Genomic DNA, 26594 nt, shown 5'->3' on the forward strand with positions numbered 1-26594 from the left:
GTAATCAACTCTGCAGAAGTGTATCGATCTAAATATCAATGAATGTTCAATGTTTTGCAGAATACTTCTTATGGTTGAAACTGGTGATAGGTACTCGTGTTAGAATAATTGAGATATTTGAAGTTATTTGCTGTGACTGGATGATACCGTAAAAATCATGACTATTCATTGTGTTCCTCATATATCAACCATTAAGAGCCTATTAACCAGAATTTTTGGAAACGAATATGTCAAATGGCGTTTGTGAAATTCTAGTTGAATCCCTGATATCATGTAAATGTATCTACTGTACTCCGCCGTAAAAAAAGTAGTGTCGGTTATAAAACGTTATTAATTTTTTAAATATGAAGTAGTATAGGTACTCATATTCGTTTATTGAACTTAGTTCCTACATATGTAGTGTTGATATCAAGAAAATACAAATTTAAACCACATACATTATGGATACATTATACATTATAGGTACATCAATGCAAAAATAGTTCACATTTTCAGAATTCCGCAATCATTTCCTTTTTACCATCATTTCAATTATTAGATACTATGAAAAGTGTTTATCATACTCTTTAATTTTCTACTTTTCTATATTCATACATAAAATGTTTGTATAGACTGAATAGGAAAACGTACCTAATTTTCGTATAATTTAATGTTTGTTTGAAAATAGTTGTTTCTAAAGCACTTTTTCATTCGTGTAATTCAAGGTTCATGTGGAAATATCTGTTTTGATAGAACTTTTTCTTCTGGTTTGTATCTGAAAGTTTTCTACATTTTTGTACATTCACACAATCATTGTGGCAATTCGTTTTCCTAAGGTTTCTTTCAATTTCACAAGATGCTTGTAAGATTATATAGATTTGTCATTGTTTGAAAGTTTATTACAGAAGAGTTTCAATGAATTATTGTTTCGTATACACAAAAAATATATACCCATACTACAGCAAACAATGATGGTGTAATAACGTTTAAAATTGACACCATTTGTTGTTTGAAAGTGAATCCATGTTACTATTATTCTTCACCATATCTGTATATACAATAATTCAAATTATTGTAGCAATCAGGTATGTCAAAATTCAATGGGCATTAAATCAGGTGATGAAAGTGACCGATAAAAATCCGTGTAACACTTTTTTGTGATATGTTCACTAAATAGTTTACAGAACTGCAACATGTGTTTCGTAATACATCATTAGATTCTTCAGGCGTGTTCATTACACGTGTTGCGGTTTTGTTTTTTTTTTCAGTGAAAACCTTGCAGTTATAATTCATGAAAAAGTCCAACAATGAAATTAAATGATTCTGAACTAATTTTTCAATAAAATATAATAACCCCTTGAAAAGATGTACATGTCTATTTTTACGCAAATTCCTGTTGTTTTTAGTCACGGTTAATGAAATTCCTTTCATCCTCGGCATATTAGATTACATAACATGTTCATTTAGAATTGATTCACTGTATACAAAATGAACAGTTCTTTCACTATAAACTCTTTCTAAAAATACCAGAACGTCGCGTTCTATTTTAACTAACATGTTCGTCGGAAAGGATTTTTTAGCGATAGCTTTATCTTCAGTCTTGAATGAAAATGAATGTGTATCTACATAATTAGTTTCGAAAGCGTTTATGTCGATAACTAACACATACTTCTAGTCAACGAAAAGTTGATGTCAAAGGTCAATAGGTAGGTAATACTAGATGAATGGATTGGGTGTTTTGGTTTGAAAGAATCAATAATATAATTCATACTTAATTTGTATTAATTTAATCATCTACAAAAAATAAATTATTTGATTTTTTTTATCAGGTCCCTAATCTTTATTCATTACGCGGTAACAAATAATACTTGTCTGTCTTGAAAAATGATTTTAAACTTCGTATTCATTCATATTTTGTAATGTGATTGGGTATATTCGCAAATTCCAAAAAAGTGAAATAATTTATTTTGTGTAACTATTCTTGCTTTTTATAACCGAACTATTTTTTAATTTTCAAGTAATCACTTCAGAAAAACGTTTATACAAATATAGAGGAATTGTTCTCCTTTCTGATTTCAAAAACTGCTTTGTTTTCTGGTGATACAAAATACTCAGCTTTCTACATCATATCTTTTGCAATAAACTATAAAGTAGGTAGTACCTACTGAGATAAAAAATTCATGAAAATTAAATTCATTATCATTTCCGACACTATTACTAACACAAATCAAATTAAACTTCGAACTGTAAGTGTCGGGATAATGTTGTGAACTTCAAAACAAGCAAAGAAATTCCTTAAACATTCAAAAAAATAACTAGCCACCTATACCTATAGATATGTGACACTCAAAATATAATATTTGTTTATCAATTTGAAATTCTCCATTTTTTTATAATAAATGCTTATATATGCATATACGTATATACTTCTAAACTAATTTATCAGAAGTCTGTATCATATAAAATTCAGGTTAATTATTAAGGTTTGATAAGAATTCTAATTGAACTGAGTGAATGATTTTTTTTCTCTTTCTCGAAAGGTTTTGGCTTTCAACTTTTCCATCTTGATACGTTTTTACTTCTTTCGTTTATTATATTGTGAAGGAAAGGAAAATTATATGTGATTTTGTATATGGGTTTTTTTGTTCCAGTTTTTGTCTGAAAGTTACTTCTTTGCATGATCTACGTATCTTTCCGAATAATAATTAAATTGAAGTATTTTTTCTGAACAATGTGGTTTTAGATCCTACTTATATATGTTTTGGTGTCAAATTAGAGCTTGTACGATTTCATAAAAAAAATTAGTAGTTTTGATAGGATGATTATTAACAATTTCTTCACATTAATTAGGACCATGTAAGTTGATATAAATTATATAAATCCCAAAATTGAGTAATTTTTGTGTCGAAACATTCAAAAATTATTCAAGAAGATTGTCATATCTACAAATTATAAGGAGAACATGTATTTTATTTACTGAACAATCACCAATTTATGATTTCAATAGGAATTATTGCCATCACTGAAAAGAAAAATAATTTGTACAATCTTTGAATCTTAACAGTTCTGTTAACTTCATACATCAAAAATACTGTACCTCGACGCGCGTTTCGGTAAAAAGTTAGCATCATCATTAATCATCTCGTGTGGTCAGATTCAATGAATTCAACTGTTCAAATACCTTATATACCTTTTTGCAAACACATTTGATATATAGATGTTTTTTTTTTATTCAGAAACGGTTAAAAATATATACCTACTAGTTAATTCGGCTCATGATAATTGATATATGGATTCATCTTTGCGAATATTTTTTTCAGAGCAAATAATATAGGTATGTATGTACCCATATAAACATATTTATACAAAAAATTAATCACTCCTAAAAATATAACCCCTTCAATTCATATTTATACAGCTTTGGCGAACATAATTGTTCAACAAATGACAATTGAAACCTATCTCTATTAGGTAATCTCATTCTCGAAATCAATCCTCCAATGAAAATAATAATTCTGTAATGAGTACAGTGACACAAGCACAAATTCCGAAGATGCTTGGCAAACTTGGCAAGTAGACGCCCTTTTTTTTCAATGAAAATATTCATTCACAAAAAAGCGATAAACGATTTACAACAGTTGTAACGATTGCCGACACGTTGCGAGGATAGGTTAAGTGTATCTCAGTTGTCTGCGGTTGTCTGTCATTGACTCTTAAACTTTTACGAGTCATAAAAGTTACCTTTTATGAGTCACTTACATCGGCATACTACAACAATCAATCTAGATTTTATGGGAGGTATTGCTACTGGTATCGCCGCGATGTGCCGATGTTTTATTTTTGTTTGTTGGCAATGGTCTGATAAATATCAATTCACCAACCGCATTTTTTTCGTACTCCGATTTATTAGGTACTCTATGGCTCGTATATACCTACTGATTTACGTTCATTCACGTATTTTTCATCCACCAGTTCGCTTAAAGTCAAAGATATTGTTCAACTGTTGAAATATAAAGTTGAAAACAAAACACACGACTCACGATTAAAACTGGAAAGTTGTTTGTTATCTTCCATTTTCTAACCTTCCGTTCCCTATGACTTTATTTGATCTCCTGCACAGTTCTAATCGGTTTTTAACTGTGCACATGCCACTCCTATTTAACCATGGCTGCCCCTTTGGCCCATCCCGCTTTACTACTATTGGTCTGCTTACGGAAGCTGGGTCGAGCTTGCGGCCAATATATTACTACAACTGACTAACGGGAATGATGGCTGCTGGATATTCTCCAATAGAATGACGCCGTTTTTCATGGCGCCCGGAAATGTGTTTACACGACTGCATAGTTTAGCCCCTGTCTCATAGATGGTGCACTAGGAGACGTGTAAAATTTCAATGGAGAGGAACTATTCAATACTTTTTCTTTTCGCTATTTTAAGTTATTGTTGGAAGATTTGGGATGGTATTTTGGACTTTTGCATTCTTATGTGACTTTTGAGTGAAAATGTGTTAAAGAATTCAGGAAATTCCTAGAAATCTGAAATAAGTACAAATTGTGTTTTCAATTACAGAAGTTCAGATACTTCACAGCATCGTTTTCTTATTTTTTTCTCATTTAATTCATCAAATAAGCTATTTTTTATGTTATACTCGCTAAATCATTCTTTTAGAATGCAGATAAATATTGTACTTTTCGCATTTTGATGAGAAGGACTCGTGCATACTTCACTAGTTCTTACTGTTTTGTATGCAGGAACAACATCATTGATGGCATGAACGTGATGAATTGTAACACTTTGTATATGTGTGTGAAGGTAAGTTATGAATTTCCTTCAAGTATCGGCCAATTACATCACATTTGTTATATCATAATTTATGCGTGATTTGGAGGTGAGTGAAAATATTTTTTTTTGTGTTATAACTTGTTTTGAGAGATATACCTGAATGACACCACCAGTTTCGTGATATGAAAGTAAACTAACGGTTTGACAGATATTTTTCGGTTTTAACCTTTCACGAACTGGAAATACACCGATAAAGTAGGTACCTACTGTCTAAAATGAACACTTTTAATATGCATTTTTTAAAAATTGTGGTTAGATCTGTTATCATTCAATTTAGGTTAATAATTTTTGAATACTCAATACATTATAGATTACTCGAACGTCATATACTCAAAACTACTAAATATGTATTCAAGGCATTTTTATTCTTTCTAACAATTTCCAATTATAAACACATAACTGTCCAATCGAGATAGTTTTAAAAGGAAAAGCAAGTTCGAAAAATAGGAAAACCCCAGGTACAAAAATTGTTGTTTCAATCATAGTGTGAGATTAACTAAAATTCATGAATTCAAGTTACTCTGCTTCATTAAGAAAAGTTGGTACAACTGTCTTTCGAACACTTTACACTTATTAGTAGTTATCCCCATTTATAAAAAAGGTGGACAAAATGACATGAATAATAACAGACCAATAAGTTTGCTATCGATGAGAATTATGAATTTTTTTGTGGCACATGGTTTGTTCAATGATTTCCAACATGGTTTTCTTAAAGGAAAAAGTACCGAAACAGCCTTGTGCAAGTTTGTGGATGAAATTCAATAATTAATTGAACAAAACTCTTGTGCCTGTGGCGTCTTCCTGGATCTCAGTAAAGCGTTCGACCGTGTTGATCATTCGATTTTACTTCCAAAGCTTTTCATTTACGGAATAAGAGGAAATGCCTTGGAACTCTTGAAATCGTGTTTGAGTAACAGGAAGCAAAAAGTATATATAAGGCAACGAAATAATTAATTTTTCTCAGACTTCTCTGAAATAGAAAAAGGCGTACCACAGGGAAGTGTACTTGGGCCTTCATTATATACATAAATGATTTCTCTGAAATTTACAAACAATCAAGTACTGAAGTTGTGAGCTATGCAGATGATTCTAATCTCATTGTACCAGTAAACAGGAACCCTAACTTGGAAAAATCCATTTCAAATAGCATTTCTATACCATTTCCATATTCCAATACCAACAAGTTATTATTAAACACATCTAAAACAGACTGCATTTTGTTCAAAAGTGATCACATGAATATTATTATATACGGAGTATTTTCAGTAGTGATAGACTAGATATTTCAACGAGTACAAAACTGCTAGGAATTTATATAGATGATAAACTGAATTATGACGTACATATTGACTATCTTGCAAAAAAACTAGCAAATAAGTGTTATGCAATTCGAGTGTTGAGACGTCACTTGAAAATCGATGCACTGAAAACGGCATATTATGGGACTGTTTATCCTCTGCTGAAATATGGAATATTAGTATGGGGAGGGAGTACACAACTGGAACGTATTTTCATAATGCAGAAAAGTATATGACAATGTTCAATATGAATTACACGGACTCTTGTCGTGGTACCTTCAAGGGTAACAAAATGCTTACTGTATATGCTATATATTTATGTTTGTGTACTTTTTGTAAACGAGAACAAATCGAATTTTGAAGATGACAAATATAGACATGAGTATTCCACCCGACAGAAATCAAATTATATTGTCCCTAGACATATAGATTGAAAAACACAGAGCATGGGCCACATTATGCATCAGATAGATTTTACAATCATTTACCCTTGAGTATTAAAGAAGATCGGACAAGACAAATTTTTAAAAAACGTGTTTTCGATATATGATGGAATCGGCCGATACTTGATGAAAATCTATAACTAACGTATTCCAAAAACACTTTATTGTGAGATTTTCACTAAATTGTTTTACAAAAACGCAACACGTGTTTCGCCATACAATGGCTTCATCTGGCGTGTCTTTCAAGTTTGCAATTTTCCACAAACCATCGTACACGGACATTATCATACATAATTCCTCCACACACCCGTACATCATAAAGTTGCTGCATTCAATAGTATGCTTCACAGATTATTGAATATTCCACTGTCTGATAGGGATTTCCAGAAAGAACTGAATTTGATCAAACAAATCGCGATTAATAACGGTTATAAGGTAGATATTGTAAACTCCATTCTTTCCAAAAAACGACAAAAGCAAGCCATGGATCTGGTCTACCCATATTCAAGATGCGATAACGTTAGTTATATAAGACATTGACATATGTGGGGGAACCAAACAGGAATATGGCCCGTTTTTTGAAGAAAGAAGGCGTAAACGTAGCTTATAGAACGAATAATAACCTAAGTAAGTTTATTAAAAACAATAAGGACAAAACTTCGGTGTCGGATAGATCAGGAGTATATATAAGCTGACTTGTGGCTCTTGTCCAAAACTGTATATTGGCCAAACAGGAAGAACATTTTTCCAACGAATTAAAGAACATAGGAGTAGTTTTGTAAATAGAAAGACCAATTCCACATTTGCAAACCGTCTTTTAGCAGAAGGACATGAGTTCAATCATGAGTACGAGGTGTTACATTTAGAAGAAAAGAGTTTGAAACTTAATCTTCTAGAATGTTTAGAAATCAATAGATTCAGGAATTCGGGTAATTTACTGAATGATCAATTAGAACTCAATAACTCTCCGTTACTGAATATATTTTTTCAAATGTGAAAATGGTACATAAGTGCAGGTAATTTAATTCGTTAGAAACTCAGGTAAAATATCAGCTACTTAAAATCCAGGTACTTCGTTTACAGGTACTTTGATTTCAGGTACTCCATAAACTATATATATATTTAGTATGGAATGTGTAGAATTAGTTGAAAGACACGCCAGATGAAGCCATTGTATGGCGAAACACGTGTTGCGTTTTTGTAAAACAATTTAGTGAAAATCTCACAATAAAGTGTTTTTGGAATACGTTAACGTGTTTTCGATCTGTTGTGTGACATTGAGCCATATTCATTACAAGAATTCATGGACAAATAACCCCTTTTCAGTCTGTATCAAATTAAAGCTTCCTAGTAACTTCAATATTACATATTACATTCTACTCATCAATCTTTATCTGTGATATTTACTTATTTGTTCAATTTTATATACCTATTGTATTTACCTATACCTACCACTTGCTTTTATTTATAATAATATTAAGTGACATTTGTGTTAATGTTAATGTTATGACTTGAGTTTTATCAATAGTTTAAATTGAAAGCTTCAATAAATCTATCTATCTATCTATTAAGGTACAAATTTACTATATCGTAGTCCAAAACTATATCTGTTCTAACCTCAACTATAAAGAGTGGAATTATTCTGATTTTCAAATACTACCTCATTTCAATTTCAGAATTCAAAATGTCAAGAGAATCTTATTATTAATGTTCAACATATTTACAAATGTACCAACACAGGAAGTTAAATGAAAACCCCTTTCAAATTGTAGACAAGTTAATGAGTACCTTTATACTTGATTACTCGTTGTCAGCAACTATAGTAGGAAAATAGAAACTTATTAAAGTTCAAAATATAATCTTTACTGCTAATTTACCAAACCTACTCGTATTTGATGCTGAAAAATATTCCTATGAAACTTTTCTATTTTTTCTGTCGCATCACTTCATCAGTTTTTCTTCTGAAAAATAATAATAAAGACAAAGGAGTTGCATTCATGACAAAACTCTTCATAAGTATCTATATCTATATAACTAATTCGGATGAGTTTACTATTCGATTTCTGTTAGGTTTAAGACGGATTTTCCACCAAACGTACTCGCTTACGACTATATAGTTTCGTTTACAAAAACAGAAATAAAAAACTTGTTTCAACTTTGATACTCGAATTCCACTAAACAGGCAAAAACCTAGTTTTAGTCGCGTGTTTTTTGTCAAATGTTTTCTGTCGTTTCTACTACAGGAACAGGGAACAGTTTTCATCATGCTTTCTCTAGACTGTGTTTTTATAATCGGCTATGATTTTTTTATAATCGAATCTTTTGAGCGAAAGCGTATCAACCAAGGTACCTACTTGATGAGATCATTGTTGAAACGATGAATAGATTATGGAACGGATAAAATAATGGTAGAATTGATAAATGACGCAGGAATGATTAGAACTGAAATCATCGTTTTGTGATTTTCTAAGAATGCCTAATCACAAATTAAAAAAATTATTAAATGTACTGGGAGCAAAAATGTTCAAACAGAATACAAATTACAGATATGGTATATCTGAATAGTTGCTTGTTATAGTTGCTTGACATATTGGCCAAGAAATTATCAAACGTAATATTTATGATTCGTAGACTAAAGGTCTACGAAAGGTCAAATCTTACTTCGGACTCTTTCATAGTCACATTGTATATGGAGTGTTGTGGAGGGATTCTTGTAATTCCAAAAAAAATGTGTATTGCAAAAAAGAGTTATACTTCTGACATATAATGCCAACTTCAGAGATCATTGTCGCTCACTTTTTAATCATCTTGGAATTATGCCGCTTCCTTCAGCTTTCATATATGAAACATTGATTGACATTCATAAAAATAGATCAAATTACATTTTACAATCGCAACAACATGTATGTCCAACGAGATCAGGAAATAAGAATTCTGCAGATAATGAGTTGTTCTGCAGATAATGAGTAGGTAGGTATATACTCTGTCGAATTGGATTCATCTATTCTCCAGATTACAGAATAACAGAAAACCAAAAACGCTCAGGAATCATTGATTCCTTCACTAAAAATATCCCCCAAAGAATTCAGAAAGGTTTCAGTGAGTTAATAAAAAACTTCGCACTGAGAAGATGATCCATTTTGAAATATACATCCTACAAGTTAATTATCTCTAAAAATAAAAACTATGTTGAGGGTATTTCTATTTTGGTAGCTCCCTACCAATTAAATGTATACAAAAGATTGATTGATACAGCCATGTGTTATCTCATTGGGTGATGTGTCCTACCTACATTCGTCTGGAGATCTTTCCTTTTTGGGTTTCTTGCTCGATGAAATAAAAGTAAAATGTCGAATACGGCAATATCCTTTATCTAAAGTCGAAAACAATAACAGCTGCTCCAAAATGGAAAAGTCGTGTTTTGTAATAGCGAATTCCAGTTATATGAAGGAAATAACATAATTCGTAATGGACGACTCGCAGAACATTTATATACAAACCGATTGTTTTCGGTATATGAAATGGTCTTAAGTTGTTACAAAAATTGTTCTCGTTTTATTATCATGTGTTTTTGTAACTACATATCTCAATAAATTTTTATTTGACTGTGTCGTGGTATATACTTAACGATAGAAAATTTTGTATTTCATTCATTGATGCTGTACCTTTTTTTCCGAACTTCAATTTTTCGCTTCGTAACAGTTTATTACTCTTTGATGTCGTTAAGCGATTTTCAGCCTATTTTTCTCTACGAATTCAAATTGAACCGAAGCGCTGTCGAAACAGCCAGAAACGAGCATTTGACAATGATAGTGTTAAATGTTTGACGTTGGTTTGTGGAATTTCGTTACAGAGATTTCAGCTTCGAATGAGCCCCGAATTGTTCGCCATATTAATGACGAACCCACCAAAAAAGAATATGGTTACTGTATGATGGTCAGCGGCTTTGTATGATTTCCTGTAACTTTCTGCAACCGAACAAACCATCACAGCAGAGTCATATTGTGAGGAAATCGACCAAAAGTACTGAAAAGTTCTTTAGCAGCAGCCGGTTCTGGTCTGGCCGATTATGTTCCACGACAATGCCCGTTCGCACGTTGTACAAATCACCGTCCAAAACTTGAACGAATTGAGCGAATTAAACGAAGTTCTGCCTCATCAACATACACCCCAGACCTCTCGCTAACCAACTACCATCATTTCAAGCACTTCGATAACTTTCTCACCGGTAGAACCTTCGCCAATTAGAACCAGGCAAAAACGGCCTTCCTCGACTTCATAAAAACCCGAGCACAACTTTCTTAATCATCTTGTGTTAGGTTGGCAAAAGTGGGCTGATTCAAATGGCGATTATTACGATTAAATTGAATAGCCTAATTGAGAATAATATACCGTGTGGCAAATTCAAAAGTTGACAATGCGATTCAGAGTGGGAAAAGCAAGATTGAATGGCAATCATCAGGTATAAATAATGGAGAGCTTTCGGTTACAACCAAATAGTTTCAGAGTCTTAACTCATTTGTTCATTCGTATTTCAATTTTGTTCTTTTCAATTACCATTTGAACACATTTTTTTGAGTACCAAAACGCCATCATCGAATCATGTGTCATGATTGTAACAGTACTTACTAAGCAAACCCGACATCCTGTAGTAGTATTACCGCAAACGATATTTTTGCAGAAAACTAATTTTCTTTACTGTCCAAATATTTTGAAGGTTATTTTCAAACTCTTCTTTTTATATTTCACATTGGTTTCACAGGACACTGATAGTGATGCGACCTTCAAACGCGAATTGAGACTGGTAGAATTTTATAAATTTCAGATTTGTGATGACCCTTTGAAAAAATAAGTTAAATTTGAAAATCTTGAAGGCCACTTCTTCCAATGAAACTGTTGTACAACTGTTGTCTGAGAAGACATAATAGCGATGTATAACGTTATCTTGTTTGTTATAAAACTTATCTTGGTAAACAAGTATTTGCTTTTTGAAGAGACAGGGTATATGTATAGTTCCCTAAGAATGTGTAGATTTTTGTCCATTCATTAACGACATATATTATTTGTTTATTATATAGCTTCCTTTTTCACCACTGAAATAAAACAAGAATAAGTTTTGGATTGAATTTCAGAAATTGGTTTATACTGTACGAGTTTATCAGGATTATCATCAACTAATTTGTCTAAAGTTTACATCACGGAAAAATCGAATGATGATAGAGAAATTTCCACACAAATGCATAAGAAATTAATGTTTCCAACTTAGTAGCTTCCTCGTAGAGGTAAAGCCTCCATTTTCTTTTCAACCGAGTCTTTTTCTTTCAATTATTCCATCAACAAGTTTTCTGAACCAATAATTCTCTTTTGTATGCATGTAAATCATTTGTTTTTTTTATATATACAATGTACTGATAGCCTCTTATATAACTCATATAGGTGCATTTAAAATCAGAAGCAGAAGAAGCAGGGCAAAAAGGGTGCTAAACCTGTGTACCTATCCGATAGTTTGAATTTACCTTTCATTTAAGCAGATAAATAATTCGAAAGTAGATGAATAATTTCCATATTTGTCAATTTTGTTGTTCAGTGATGTAGAAGAAATGTTTAAATTCAGTCTACATTTTCGCTAACGAATTGTCTGAACTACAGAACTATGTTGATTACGAAAAAAAGTTTTCGACTTTCTTCCTCTCCATATGTATACAAAACTTCCAAAGAAAGGAAAAAACAATTTAATTCAAAATGAACTCTTCACAAATATGTCTTATGAATGTCATGTCATCGATTTTTTTAATGACGAAACACAAGCACTACCCACAGGAAAATCCTTAAGAGGCTTCAACATCGGTGCCTGTGCGAAAGTAGAGATTTACGTTGGATTTGGATCGCTGGAGATTAAATCCATTTGAAAAAATGTTCACAGGAAGTTTATTCCACATAAACGCAGTTCTCCAAATGAAAGAAATCTCGAACGGTGAAGTTCGAGGTGTACTGAGTTGAACCTCAAAACGATGAGCGAATCAAATATGCCAAGTCACTTGAGTACTTTCCGTGAAAGTATCTATAAAAGAGAGACAAATCTCCACCCTTTTTTCGATGTTTCAGACTATCAAGGTTGCCACTGATGTTCGCGTCTTCAATCAGGTGAATGTATCTTTTCTGGATGGAACTTGTATTACCTAACATTATTATATCCGGTTCGGAGACATTTATCTTCATGGAGAAAACCGATTCCTGGGTTTTTGTGGAATTAAATTGAATCTGGTTACTTTCACCCCAATTCGAAATCACTTCTAAATCCTCATTAAGATAAACAACCTCCTGCTGCCAATGAAGAGGTGCATCCGCAGCTGATGTCCTGGAATACAAATGGAATAAACGAGACAAGTGTGCTGTGGTCAGCAGAGCAATATATTGGATTCTTGGTTTTTTCCAGTTAGTCGTTGATATACAATAAAAAGAGGGTTGGAGACAATATAGATCCCTTGGGAACACCAGCATTGAGATGAAAGAAAGCTGAAGAGCCAGACACAGAAATGATCCGACAAGCCATATAGCATCGAAGTTTGAGCAGCAAATACCCGTGCCACACACGGTCAAAGGCCTTAGAAATATCAAGCGCAACAGCTCTTGATTCTCCATGTTACTCGATTGCGTTATTCCAAATATGGGTGACATCCGATAGAAGGTCGCCTGTTGATCTTTGTTTTCGAAAGCTACATTGATAATCGCTCAAGATGTTAAAGCCTTCCAAATATTTGAGGATATTGGTGGTTTACGGCTCTCTCCATGATTTTGTTATCAATAATAAAGTGTCTGGTCTATAGACATTTGGAAGGTTTTTCTTGCCCTTTTTGGGAATGGGCTGAACGCGAGCAAACTTCCGACAAGAAGGAAAAACCCATTCCTTGTAAGATGGATTGAAAAGTCTGCAAAATACTGATGCGCACTTTTTAAGTACGATGACGGCACTTGATTAGGACTAGACGCCTTATTGATATTGAGTTGTTTTAAAATTCGTCGGATCACAGACGTTGTGAAAAGCAATTTCCGGCATTATGGATTTTAAGAAGTAGGTGGTGCCTTCCTCAGAAGATTGACTGACCGTACTTAATGACAAACATTCGCTTATATGATTCAATCCCAGCAAAACGAATCTTGTTTAAATTCAAAGAGGAATATTTTTAAGAGAGATCAAGTTTTGGGAAAGATAGATTTCGTTCTACTTTTCCATCTTTATACAAAAAATGTGGAATAAACTCTTCACGAAGATGTGAACCTACATTATGCAAAAATTAATTTCCAAAGACCGGAAGAAATTCCCTTGATCTGTGATTCTAAGATACTTCAACAAGAATACTTGTGTAAAACGATCAAACGACCCCTTAGATTGTACTATAATTTTTACCAGCACCTTCGTCTTTTTTTCGTTCTTTTCATTTCACACCTATACCCAATTCAACATGAGAAACAGTTATTTGCCTTAAAATAGCATTTCTGAATATTGAAAAAATTAAGTAATGGAAATGAAAATTTGCACAAACGATCGCGATGTTTTCAAGCACAACCAACAACCCACTCAACGTATTGATAGAGCTATTAAAGCTAACATTGAAACGTACTGATGAAATTTTTAATATAATAATGAATGCAAATTGATTAGTGATATTGACAAGAGGTAATTAAATACAAGGAAAACATCTTATCTCATTAATTTATTCAACTCAAGGTGGGTCGGAATTTTTAAATAATTAGTTTTGGTACTTCTTCATTATATACCGCTATTATCGGAACGATTTTTAGGTAAATCACAAACTGATAAGAAAATGCACATGAACGTTCATAACCATCCTTCCTATATCACCTCTGTTCGCCATTCTCACTGTTTTATATGTCTCCAGGAGGCGGTTTCCCTCCATCCGAAATGTCCACCTGTCAATGTAGTGTTCTGATAGTCCTACATTATTTGATATCGTTAAACCATTTCGATCTTGATTATCAGTTTTATTCCATTTCTGAACCATCGCTTGTGAGAAACGGAACAATTTGAAATTCGAATTATACCAATTGCCATCACAATTACCTCACTTATCTCGAATCGAAAACTTGTTGGACTACGGAATATATTAAAATCTACTATCGACTTATAAGGCAACTTTAATTAGCAGTCGTATCATAATGAAATACAACAAAACGAAAAGAGTACTACGAAGACGCTTGATGCGAACTTGATTCTCGAAGATATTGCGTTTTAATAACAATCACCGTTTTTATTGCAAACTGCTCTTAGTCTGTCAATATTAGGTAAATGAGAGGAAGCAGAGTGACCTATTTAAAGAATAACAAAAAAAATATGTTCAAAATATGTTTTTTCCGTTAACCAGCTGTCGCAACCTTACGAACGAAAACCTTCATAAGTCGAAACTTGTGCCGACGAAGGATTAACGAGGTCTTACCCTTTAACGTGTGATTCCTAACACGGGTTGGACGATAGCTAGTGGAAATCGATCGGCTTGAACCACCGACCAACAAGGCGACCGGTTGGGTGAGTAAACAAAGCACCCACGTCAAACCAACCGACCGAAAAAAGAATAGTATATTATTCAATGAACAAGAATGAAGGCGAAGCCCTGAAGAGGCATAAGCCTATAGCAGGGTCCCAAGAAAACATAAAAAACATTGTAAAATACGAACTCCAAATAATGAATAAACGTAATCAAGCAAGCGAATGGAGGCGAGTGTCGTAAATCATTGCAGCGAGGAATGGCTATTTCTCGGATGTAGAATACTATACTTTTTCTAATAACTTATGAGGAATATTTTGGAATGAGATTTATTTGTGAAAGATATAATAAATGATGCCTTAACAAAATGCAATTTAGGAAAGCATTCAGAAACATTTCCAATTTATGTCAGTTTATTTAATTTTTAAAATTGTGTTGAAATTGAGTGGATACAAACAATTAAAAAGTGAACTTGGTGTGAATTAAACTCATGATTTTTAGTAGGTATACAAGAGCCCAGTGCTTTATAGTTAAACCGATATTCACGGAGATCTTTACAAATCAGCTTGACTTAAATTTAATTTTGTTATCAAATGAGGAACTTTCCAAAAACATCTATTTCTTCATAACAGCGAGCAGCTTTACAGCCATTAAATGCACTATTCAACCTGTTCTGGAAATAATCTCTCATCTCTCATATATCCCTTGTACACCGAATCTCAGTCGCTCAAAATGCGTAATTTAATAAAATGCTTTGAGTAAATGCATTAGTGTAAAATGACTTTACATCAAATTATTATATAACACATTCTATTTATTTGCTTAGCAAAATTTAGAAAAATATGGATTTGCACACCTCTGTATCGATTGAATTCGGCGTAATTGAGTAAAATATAACTCGTTTTCCATTAAAATGATCCATTTCAGAATTCTCAAAGATAACTCATTTTTCTTCATTCTTATCAACTTGTCATCTCTGGTATCTATGTTTTATGTTGAAAGAGTACAGGATTCTAATGTTATTGCATATTTCTGGTCATGAAAGTAATCCGCTGTCGTATATTCAAGTAGAAGTTTCGGCAGATTCATTATAATCTAAATCCTTATGAGAGAGATTAACAGAATCGTTTATAGATCGAACTTTTTTGACTTTCCGTGATTCTACACTTACCAAAATCAATTTCGTTTTTTTCCAGAAACATTCTTGAAGTGGCACAAATTGCCGACGACTCAATCAAGAGCTCTCTGTCTCTCTCTGATTCAACGCAAACGTTATCTGTTTTCTTTTGGATATTTGTTCTTTATCACTTGTTAATGAAGAATATGCTGTATGAAAGTATGCGCTTTTACGCGTAATTTGTTGTGTTTTCTTTCGTCGACCCAACTGCTTTTTCTAGGATTTCTGTAATAGAATAATCTTGTCCGAAACAAAAAGCAAGAAATACAAAACAATTGACAGTATTGTTATCATCATTATGACGAGCCAGTATTTCTAAGTGGACGACTAATGGACTGCAGTCGTTTATTTTCTTTGGTCACTAAAATATTGAGCTTTTTATGTCTTATGTAACTTTGAACAAATATTCGTTTTCGACTTTTTCAATCGCTTGTCATTTTTGTGTTTATCCATTACAAGCATATGAACAATAAAAACAATATTAAGTAGTTTTGTATTCTTTCAAACCGATGTCTGACTTGGGTCAGAAGGCAATTTCAACTCTTTTTTGTTTGCTATTTCTATCAATTTTTGTCAATAATAAATTCAAATAGTTTCGAAAGCACCCTAATTTTGGCTATTATATTGTCGAAGAAGACTTCAGTAAGGTCTTATTTATAAAATTTACTGGAAAATGGTTTTTGTACTTACCTATTTATTCTGTAAAAATTTAATATTCCATGTAACTTTGAATATTCCTGTACTTGGACAACACTTTCCAATTTGAGGTTAATATTTATATAAACTTTATAAACTTACTGTCATACATGAAATGTCCACAGATTTATAAGTTGTGAAAATTGTGAAAACAACTATTTGTACAGTATAAAAGAACTGAAACCGTTGGAACTTTTCAGTTGAAATCATTTTACGAACCATTAATTTAGGAAAAGTTCACTCAGTCTTACTTCATAACAATGTCTTCCTCAACCGAATTCAGTAACATTGAGACTCTAAAAATGAAAAAATTGTTGAATCAGCAAGGCATTTAGGCATAGACATCGATAGATGGGATGTATCAACTACGAAATATGCTCACGCTTTTGTAGAATCTGTTTTTGTTCTGAATTTCTCTCGATCATAAATTATAATAATTCCAAAAGTATTATTCTTTTTATATTTAAAAATTAGAAATTCTCATACTTTCCCACAGTAGCCTGAAGCGAGTTTTATATGCTGAAGCAGTACTTTCACAACAAGCAAACAAAATCATGGGATAAATGGTTTATTGATGTCTGATTCATTTTTATGGAAACATTGAACAGAAGAGAAAAACACATCAAAAAGCTGATTCTTGGAAAATGTGGTTACTATTTATAGTATATATTTGTCCCACCAAACATATAGTTATCTTGGTTTTCTTGTTGTCTTCAACATTTCCAATGGATAAAATGATTAAAAAATATATAATTTTACCTACTCAAATCATTGAGGACTATGAAACATGAAATCACAGAGAGGTTCATATTTTAAGCCAAATTCAATGGGTTGAATATTGATTGAATATAAATTATTGTATACTTGATTATATCAAGTATACAGTGTAAATATTACACTTCTATTGTTGACACCGAATAAATGTTAGTATTATCACCCCATCCTTTTTGAAACCCACTTTGATATCCTTCTGATATTTTTTATTTCAGTTCGTTATTTTCCAACTCATCATTTGTTCAAAAGTTTTCTACTCAAACTCCATAAAATGATTCCTCTGTAGATAATGCAGTGCTGTCTATCTTCCTTGTATATCTCCTATCTTCCTGTATGTCCATTGGTAGAAACTTGTGGTATCTCTTTTGTTTACACCAGCTTCTTACCATTTTTAGTTCACCACTTTTTCTAATTATTTTGTATTTATGTTTCTTTCATTTTGTATAAAGAGCCTTTCATTTGTATTGTATTTACATGATAGGGCGTTTCGCTAACGGAGTTGGCATCATCAGGAGGTGACCTGGTTAGCGAAACACTACAACCAGTTGTATGTAGTAACTCCTGATGATGCCGAGAGACAGTATTTTGGTTCTAGTATGGGAAAAATGTTTTCGATAGATGTATTCGCATGGTTTTCGTTTCTATTATAATATAACTTTTGAAAATTTTATTAGTTGTATCCGGCTGGATGATTGTTGCAACGTTTGTACTGGGCTGTATTTAACATCCACTATGTAGACGCCAGTTAGTCTAGTCATCTATTGGAACCGCTTTCGGCTGTTATACGGCCGAATAACAGATTGCCGGCAATAGAACCGAAAGACCGTCCATTGGAGCCGACGTTATTCCGTCAGTTACCAGTCCAATGTCATCAGCCAACAGGCTATTGAAATGGATGTGGACCAATTAATATTACTATTAGTTACTCTCTACTATATAAAGACACGAAGGGCAAAAAAAAAGAAAATACTGGATCCATCCGATTCTTGCAGAAACGTGCCACCTTGGTGAGTTTCACCATTTACATAACAAGCTCCATGGCGGTAGTGTAAGTTTTTTAATTACTATTGAATCAGTTCCGAGACATATCAGTACATTTTAAATTATATTTCTTCATCTGTTCGGCCGAATAAGTTGATAAAATCCCATTTCTGTCGGATTGGACCGGCGGTCGGCCGAACAGTAGTGTCTGATGGACGAGTTCCGATGCTTTCTCATGTAATGGGATCATTCGGCCTTGCACGGCCGTACAACGGCCGAAGAGCGTTCGGCCGCTCAGTGGTCAAATGTCACTTACTTACGTAGTTGCAAAGTCCTGGTCGTTCAAGAAATAAAGACGGTCGAAATACCACAAACTATGTTTGTAGATGTCATCCGCACCAGCCCCAGATTTCTCCGAACTCTTAACTTTCAAAAGTTTTTTCTTATAAACCGTACGCAACGCGTTAATTTTTTTTACGACAGTGTTCCTATCTGCAGACGGATTTGGCCGCGGTGGTTGTGCGCCCGATTTACGATCGGAAGGCCGTGGATTCGATTCCCGCCTCGACCAGATATTTTTCTCAAGAGAATTTATCTGGTTGAAGCTGGGATGATTCTGCAACCGTGTTAGGAATCACACGTTAAAAGGTAAGACCCCGTTAGTTCTTAGCTTGCACAAGTTTCTCAGCTTGCTAGGTAGCTCGGACTGTTAGTTATTACCGTTGGGAACACGTGGCTAATGACTCACCATATTAGACGATACCATTGTCACCGAAAAAAAAACTGAACAGTTATTCATGTTGAGAATGACCTCACCAAAATTCAAGATGTTTTGTTCTCCCTGTATATTAAGATTCAATGTTCAATTGATGAACCTTTTTCTCAACTTTGTGACTATATCTGTAAATTGACTAATTTTCCTGGAGCATGATGCTATGTTGATTCTAGATAACTTATCCATTCAATAACAAATCACTGTTTTTACGGCAAATTACCCAATATAATGCGGCAATTATTTGTGGATAATTCAGTAATAACTGGACGTTTTGCTTGGCCATATGCGTAGTATGAAAGTGGCAAGAAATGTTGAGTTTGCTGAATGTTATTGTAATGTAACGAGTTGACGCTTCACAAGGCTAAATTAGCTATATGGTAGTAATGAAATTGATACGTTTATCCTTATCTGTTTTGCGATCAGCACTCGAGAAGTTTTTTGTTGAAGATGAAATTTATAGCACATTGATAGTGTTATTTTCATGAAAATTGATGAAATTCCATTCATTAGAACAAGCTCTATTTGTCGCATGAAACTCAATTCAACTTTCATAATATTTTTATAGCGTGTTGCAATTTTCTGGAAAGATTCTTTAATTTCGATCGATTAAAAAAATAGGTATTAGTTCAGGAAAAATTGGACCGGAGTTTCTTTTAAACCGCCAGAACAGGTTCTGACTCTGAAAACAGCAACTGTTTTATTATTTAACAGAAGTCTAGTAAGAACAACATGGTGTAACAGCAAAAAATTCTCACTTCAGAATTATCACTGGAAGAAATTTAAACATTCAACCCTAGTAGGAAGAATAATGTTTTTTTCAACTTTTCATGAGTAATGATCAGTTTCATAAAAATAGTTATATATAATGTGTTAAATCTTGTTTTTCTGTTAACCAGCTGTTGCCGCCCACGAACGACAAACCTCGGAAGTGTAAATTTGTGCGAGCTTAAGATTAACAAGGTTTCATTTTTCAACGTGCAAGTCCTATCAATTTCTATGATAATGTTTTGATCGCAGAAGTATGAAAAAGTCAAAATTATGAGCATCCGCATATTGCACATATTTTGTGTGCAAATTTCGTTTTTTCTGTCTTTTTTTATGAAGCAGTTGTTATATGGCCAACAATAGTTTGTTTTTAAATTTTCTTCGTAATAATTCTTCAAGTTTCATATAGAGACACCTTCAACACTACTAGAATTAGTGAAAAACATTATTAATGAGATATTAACACAATATTCAAGTGTTTTTTTAAATAATTGATGAAAATTCAAATCTCTGTTTTTCTCAAAACCTAACAGAGATTTCCCATTTTCCATTTTTTTTTCAGTATTTGTAGAATCTTGAAAGTATGTGATAATATATTAGTGTCAAGGCATTTTGAAAGACCTTAAAAATCTTAGCGAGATCTGTTAGTTTTGCTGGGTATTCTACAAATAATTATTGAACTTTCATCTAGATGGCGCTTGTCTATAATTCAACCATAGTATCTTTATACTATTATTCAACTGATATGCCCAGCTTCGAATCATTAAAACCGAAATTATATAGTGTCTTATTGTTTCACTAACAACCATGGAAACTCGAATTATGTGGGTATGTGGGTACACATTTTTGAAAGCAACTCTATATGAGAGGTGTACCATTATAACATGCATAATACATATGTAGTAAAAAACCATGTTACTTACCCATAAAGTATGTTTTGAAATGAAAAAGTAAAACAAATCAAAATATTTTTCAATATCCCACATAATCTCAGAAAATGATCATTTGGACTAAAATCAGAAGGGATCACCAAATCCAAAAATTATGCCTTATATTGTATGCTATTTAAGTAAAATATTCATACAAGCCAACCGTGCTGAAATTTCAAGATGCAAGCATTACACATGTTCAGGTACTTCCATTGAAAGAAAAGAAACAATCAATTTAAAAAAAATTAACCCTGTACAAAGATGTCTAGATCATGCAAAGTACTTGTTAGACAAAAACTGAAAGAAAAAACCCTCTCAGAACAACTACTTAAAATCTGTTAATATTAGCTTGATGGTAAATGGAAATATTTTGAAAAAACAATACCAACACTATAGAAGATGCTCTGCTAAATATAATTTTTGTCTGGATTTGTCTTGTCTGTTTTTTTGATTGTTTCTGCAAACATACTCGATAGATTAATTGAACTTATCACTTGACACATGCATGGTATTTACAAAAATTCCGCTTTTCAACGTACTTAGGGAGACCTGATAAAGTCAAAAAGAAATATCTTGTATTTTTGTTTGAAGAACTATTTATTTCTCACCCTCTTCGTTTTATCAGTTACTATTCTTTGAAAATATTTTGCTTTCCGTGGTCCCACCGTAAACATTTCAATTTCTTCCCGATTCAATTGTAGAAAGCATTTCTCCTTTGATGATTGAAAAATCTTCTTGATAATCACGTTTTTGTTATGACGCTGTGAATATTTGATTTTATTTATCTGGACTTGATATAGAGGACGGCTTCTGATTTTTTTTACATAATGTTTATTGGTACTTTTGTATTTTTTCAGATTCGTTTTGGTTCTGGTTTCTATTGTTCATGTTTGAGTTTTTGGTTAGTCTCGCGTGTAATATGGGCTTGTTATCCTAAATTTCAAAGAAAGTATGAGAGAGACAACCATAAATCTTAGCCATTCAAGAGAGTTTTCATTTGAAAGCATTTTTCATACTAATTACTCGTATAATCATGCATGCATACAAATGCATTGAAACCAAAATCTCAGGAAACTAATTTACTACGAAAAAATGTATAAGTTTTCAACAACAAAATATTTGAAATGTGTACCTGTTTTTATTTGGAAATGTTTTCCCAATGAACTTTGTTTCTTTCATGTTTTGTTTCATCTGTAAATTTTTTATTCGTGAATAAATTGAGTGTATAATGAACACACTTGAAGGAGATATTGAATTGTATTTTAATTAAAAAAATATCCCAATAGAGTTTCATTTGAATACTCGTGTATAATACTTATGAAAATATAACATCTATTTTCTACTTAATTAATACATGTTTTTGGATATGAAATGAAAAATAATTGAAAAAATGTTGAATAAAATTACAGCCAATACACATTCAAGAAGAAACTCCTTGTTCCAAATACATAAATTCACAATATTCTTCAGAAATTCTGGTTTGTAATATTATTAACAAGTTTGAACTAACAGTAATTTTTTGTTGGAAAGAAAGTGTTTTAGTGGAAAAAATATACTCTCACACGTTACATTTCAATTCAAAGTATTTGCTTTCTGTATCAGCTTTTTTCGTATTTAATAACACAATCTCAATGTTGGTATATTGTTCTGAATACTCGTGTATTTTGAGTTGCCTATATGTCTGTTGCTTGTGGTAGATGTACAATTTTTCAAGTACCAAAAGTTTTCGGAATATACGATCCCTTTTACTGTTAACTAGTTAGTTTATTGGGTTTCGAACTTCAAATAAAGCTTCATTTATCACTATGGGCTGATGCCCAATCATCTGCATTGTGTACAATACACATTTCATATCATAATTTTTTTATTTTACGTACCAAAGTAAACACAAAGTCAAAGTTATACGTCATACGTTACCGAGAATGTATGAAAAAGGAAAAGTCACAGCTGTATAATAAAATTGCAGAAATTCAAGAAAGGTAATCATGGCAATTATTTTGCATTTCATGGCATGAGTGTAAGACTTTAACAACATTCGGTCGATGTCAGTGTCGTAGAAGTAACCGGCCGATTCAATAAACATAAATTCTTTACGAGCAAAGAGCTTGCTGGTTTATTACAGGAATACTTGTATATAGGTCGGAAAATGCTTCAATTCAATCAATGGAATTGGAATTGGGGGATGATTGAAACATTAATAGATTTTCCAAAAAAATGCCACTGGAATTGGATATTGTACAGTGCATTTCTTTAATGCCCCCTCTTTTATTTTTTGAACGGGTCAACTCAAAAAATTGAAATTTGGGATAATGAAATTAATGCAAGAATACTTTATTTTGAGGTATGAATGACAGATAAAGCTTTCAAGATGGCGACTGGGCGCCATCTAGAAAAAACATTAAATGAAAAAGGGGGTCTTGTGACACACCATTTTGAAGCTCCTGAAGAATAGTTCACAACGCTAGAAAATGAAGTCAATATCTTCACCCACTACAAAATGGCGGAACATTTAATAATTTCCATAGAACTATTGATTTATTTGGAACAATCATGAAATACAAATCAATTAAAAAAACTGAGATTATAAAAAAAAGAAGAAAAACAATCATATCAATGGTGCTGCTTCGTTCCCTCCTGTTCATAAAAGAAGACATATACCTCATCGCTCACAAGTGATTTTGGCGAAATTGGGAACACGTGTGAATCGTTGTATTCATGCCACTATATGGGTGTCTGCAATATGCTGTGTAATGTCTGTTGTAAATAGTCCCACTGTGATTTGAAACTGCATATAGATCATAACGAGAAGGATCCACATTGTCTGCTGCATAACTGCTCATATCTAATACATCTGAAAAAAAGGCAATGGAAACATTCAATTTGCCTCTGAATCTTTCCGTTGGAGAGAATCTTTTCAAATGAATTACTAAAATAGGGGGAAACTTATAGATTGATAAGGACTTTGTACATTTTCTCCTTTGCTTGCACCTCGAACACATTTGTTTTTCATCTCCATCCAGAGTTTCCTCTCTTGTGGTCTACAATCTTGGAGTTGTTCATATTCAAATATCTCTGCCAGGACTCTTGTGCTTTTCCGTTATCGCTCAATTTTTCATCAATCTCAGTTGAGATCGGTTCAGATTTCTCAGTAATTCTGTTGAGGTCCTCATGTAAACCTTCCAAAAGATATCGAAGGAATTCGTGGGCGTCTTGATGGGCAGAACCCATGAATCGAGAGGCAAATCTTTGAATCTGATTTTTTAAGTAGACTGTGTTAATTACTTTATCAGATGAATCTTCTGACCACAATTCTCTGACAACTTCTGCGAACGCTTTGATTAAAACACCTTTCACACTAGAAATACTAGTATTGATATCTTCCATGTATGTATCCTTTTTTAGGTATTCCAGAAACCATCCCGTGTTTGATAAACATTGGATTATACTGTTTGTCCTGAAGACAAACACATTCATATCGATATTTCTAGAAATATTCCTTTTTATCTGCCATTTGGCAATTCCGACCATCCGATAAGGTTTGTTTAGTTATTTTTTGTTCATAAAAACGACAAAAAATGTCAGTACTATAATGTCGTTCAGTTAGAATTTTTTCATTTAATTTTCGGTTTTACTAGCAGAAAGGTACCACGTCAACAAGCTCTAAAATGGTCAATTCTCGTCCATTGGAAGAAAAAATTGACCGAAACCGAAAGGATTTTCAATGGATGTTGTGGAGACTTTTGAAGAGAAATATGTATCATCCATATAAAATTAAAATGGTACACCAATCAACTGAAGATGACCCTGATGGAAGAACTGAATTCTGCTAAACCATGATGGAAACCATTGCAAGGCATCCTACATTTTTTTAAACGGCAATGTTCACAGACAAAATTGCCGTTTTCCGGGAAACAGATACACAATAACCAGAAAAAAATTAACGTTTGAGCAGGAATATTGGGAAACCATATTGTAGGACCTCTATTCATGGATCAAAATTTAACAGGGGAACTGTATTTGAATATGCTGGAAACTACTGTTGATCCTCTCATCACTGAAATCTTCGAAGCGAATCCTGATGAATTGGATATTGTATTTCAACAAGATGGAGCACCACCGCATTACTCCAGACAAGTAAGAAACTATTTGGATACTACTTTTCTCGGTCGTTGGATTGGCTGTCGAGGTCCTACAGAATGGCAAGCCCGCTCGCCAGATTTTAATATCTGGACTTTTTAATGGGGTTATTTGAAACAAAAGGTATACGAAACTGAACCTGCTTCAATATTGGATATACAGCAGAGAATAATAAATATTTGTAGAGATATTGACGTTACTGTGTTCGAAAATGTTCGGCGTGAAATATCGGATAGGCTGTTCATATATCAAGAAGTTCAAGGCAACCATTTCGAGCATCTTCTGAACTGACCTCAAGCTCATTACCTCATGTTATGTAGTTAAATGTCAATGTATCAAGGTAATTATTAAAAGTTCCAACATTTTGTAGTAGTTGAAGATATTGACATTATATTCTAAAGTTGTGAAGCATTTGTCAGGAGCTTCAAAAAGATGTGTCACGAGACCCCGCTTCCATTCAATTTTTTTCCCAGATGGCGCCCAGTCGCCATCTTGAAAGTTTCATCTGTCAGTTTCACTTCAAAATAAAGTATTCATACATTAATTTCCCATTCCCATTAATTATCCCAAATTTCATTGGTGACGTGAAACGTTTGAAGTGTGTAATGAGAGAAATATTCGAAATATGCAGTATGTTATTAGAAAAACTTCCTGACACGATGTTTTTTTCTCTCGAACAAATACCTATATCATAAAATTAGTTGGGTAAACAATACAGAATCGATAAAGAAATCAAAATTACTCACCAACATTTCTGAAGTAGAAAACTTGTTCTTCTGTTTTTTCCTCATTCAACAAAACGAAGAAATGATAAAACAGCAAGTTCACAACGCTGCTTTCGAAGCAAATTTTAAATTTTTATGTGAAATTATCTCCAATCTGTTTGAGAGTAATCACTGCTTTCGAAAAAGACACTTTAACGCAATATTCAGACGAATGAAGTTACTACGGGAGATGATTATAAAAACCATAGTATTGATAACCTTAATAGTCTAGTCAATAGAAAATATTTTCAAAATCGACTACAAAAGAATCATTACTCTGAACGTTTGCATTAAAAATTAATCAACTTTGTTAGATTGAATGTTTGTTTGCTATGAATAAAAATAAGTGTTTTAATAAGTTTTTCACCATTAGGAATTACTGGGCATTATGAAGGAAAAGTGTTACTTTTTTCAATTTCATTCATTAAAATGATACTGTAGTGATTGATTCTTTCATGTGATTTCACAATGGCAGTGAACTCATTAACTAAAACAAATTATGTCTTGATTGACTTCCAATTTTTTTATAA

At 32.8% G+C, this 26594-nt stretch overlaps 1 long non-coding RNA gene across 1 annotated transcript in view; it reads right to left on the reverse strand.

Annotated features, from left to right (window-relative positions):
• LOC111508822 (uncharacterized) overlaps positions 1 to 26240 on the reverse strand; it is a 200438-nt gene extending 174198 nt beyond the window's left edge. The window contains exon 1 of the long non-coding RNA XR_012464640.1: positions 26047 to 26240. This is a non-coding gene — a long non-coding RNA (uncharacterized lncRNA). The remainder of the gene's footprint in view (positions 1 to 26046) is intronic.
• Positions 26241 to 26594: the final 354 nt, after the last annotated feature.

Source organism: Leptinotarsa decemlineata, unplaced genomic scaffold (genome assembly GCF_025532065.1).
Source record: "Leptinotarsa decemlineata unplaced genomic scaffold, Ldec_3_MD MMD2_tig00000026_RagTag_RagTag, whole genome shotgun sequence".
Classification (NCBI taxonomy): Eukaryota; Metazoa; Arthropoda; class Insecta; order Coleoptera; family Chrysomelidae; genus Leptinotarsa; species Leptinotarsa decemlineata.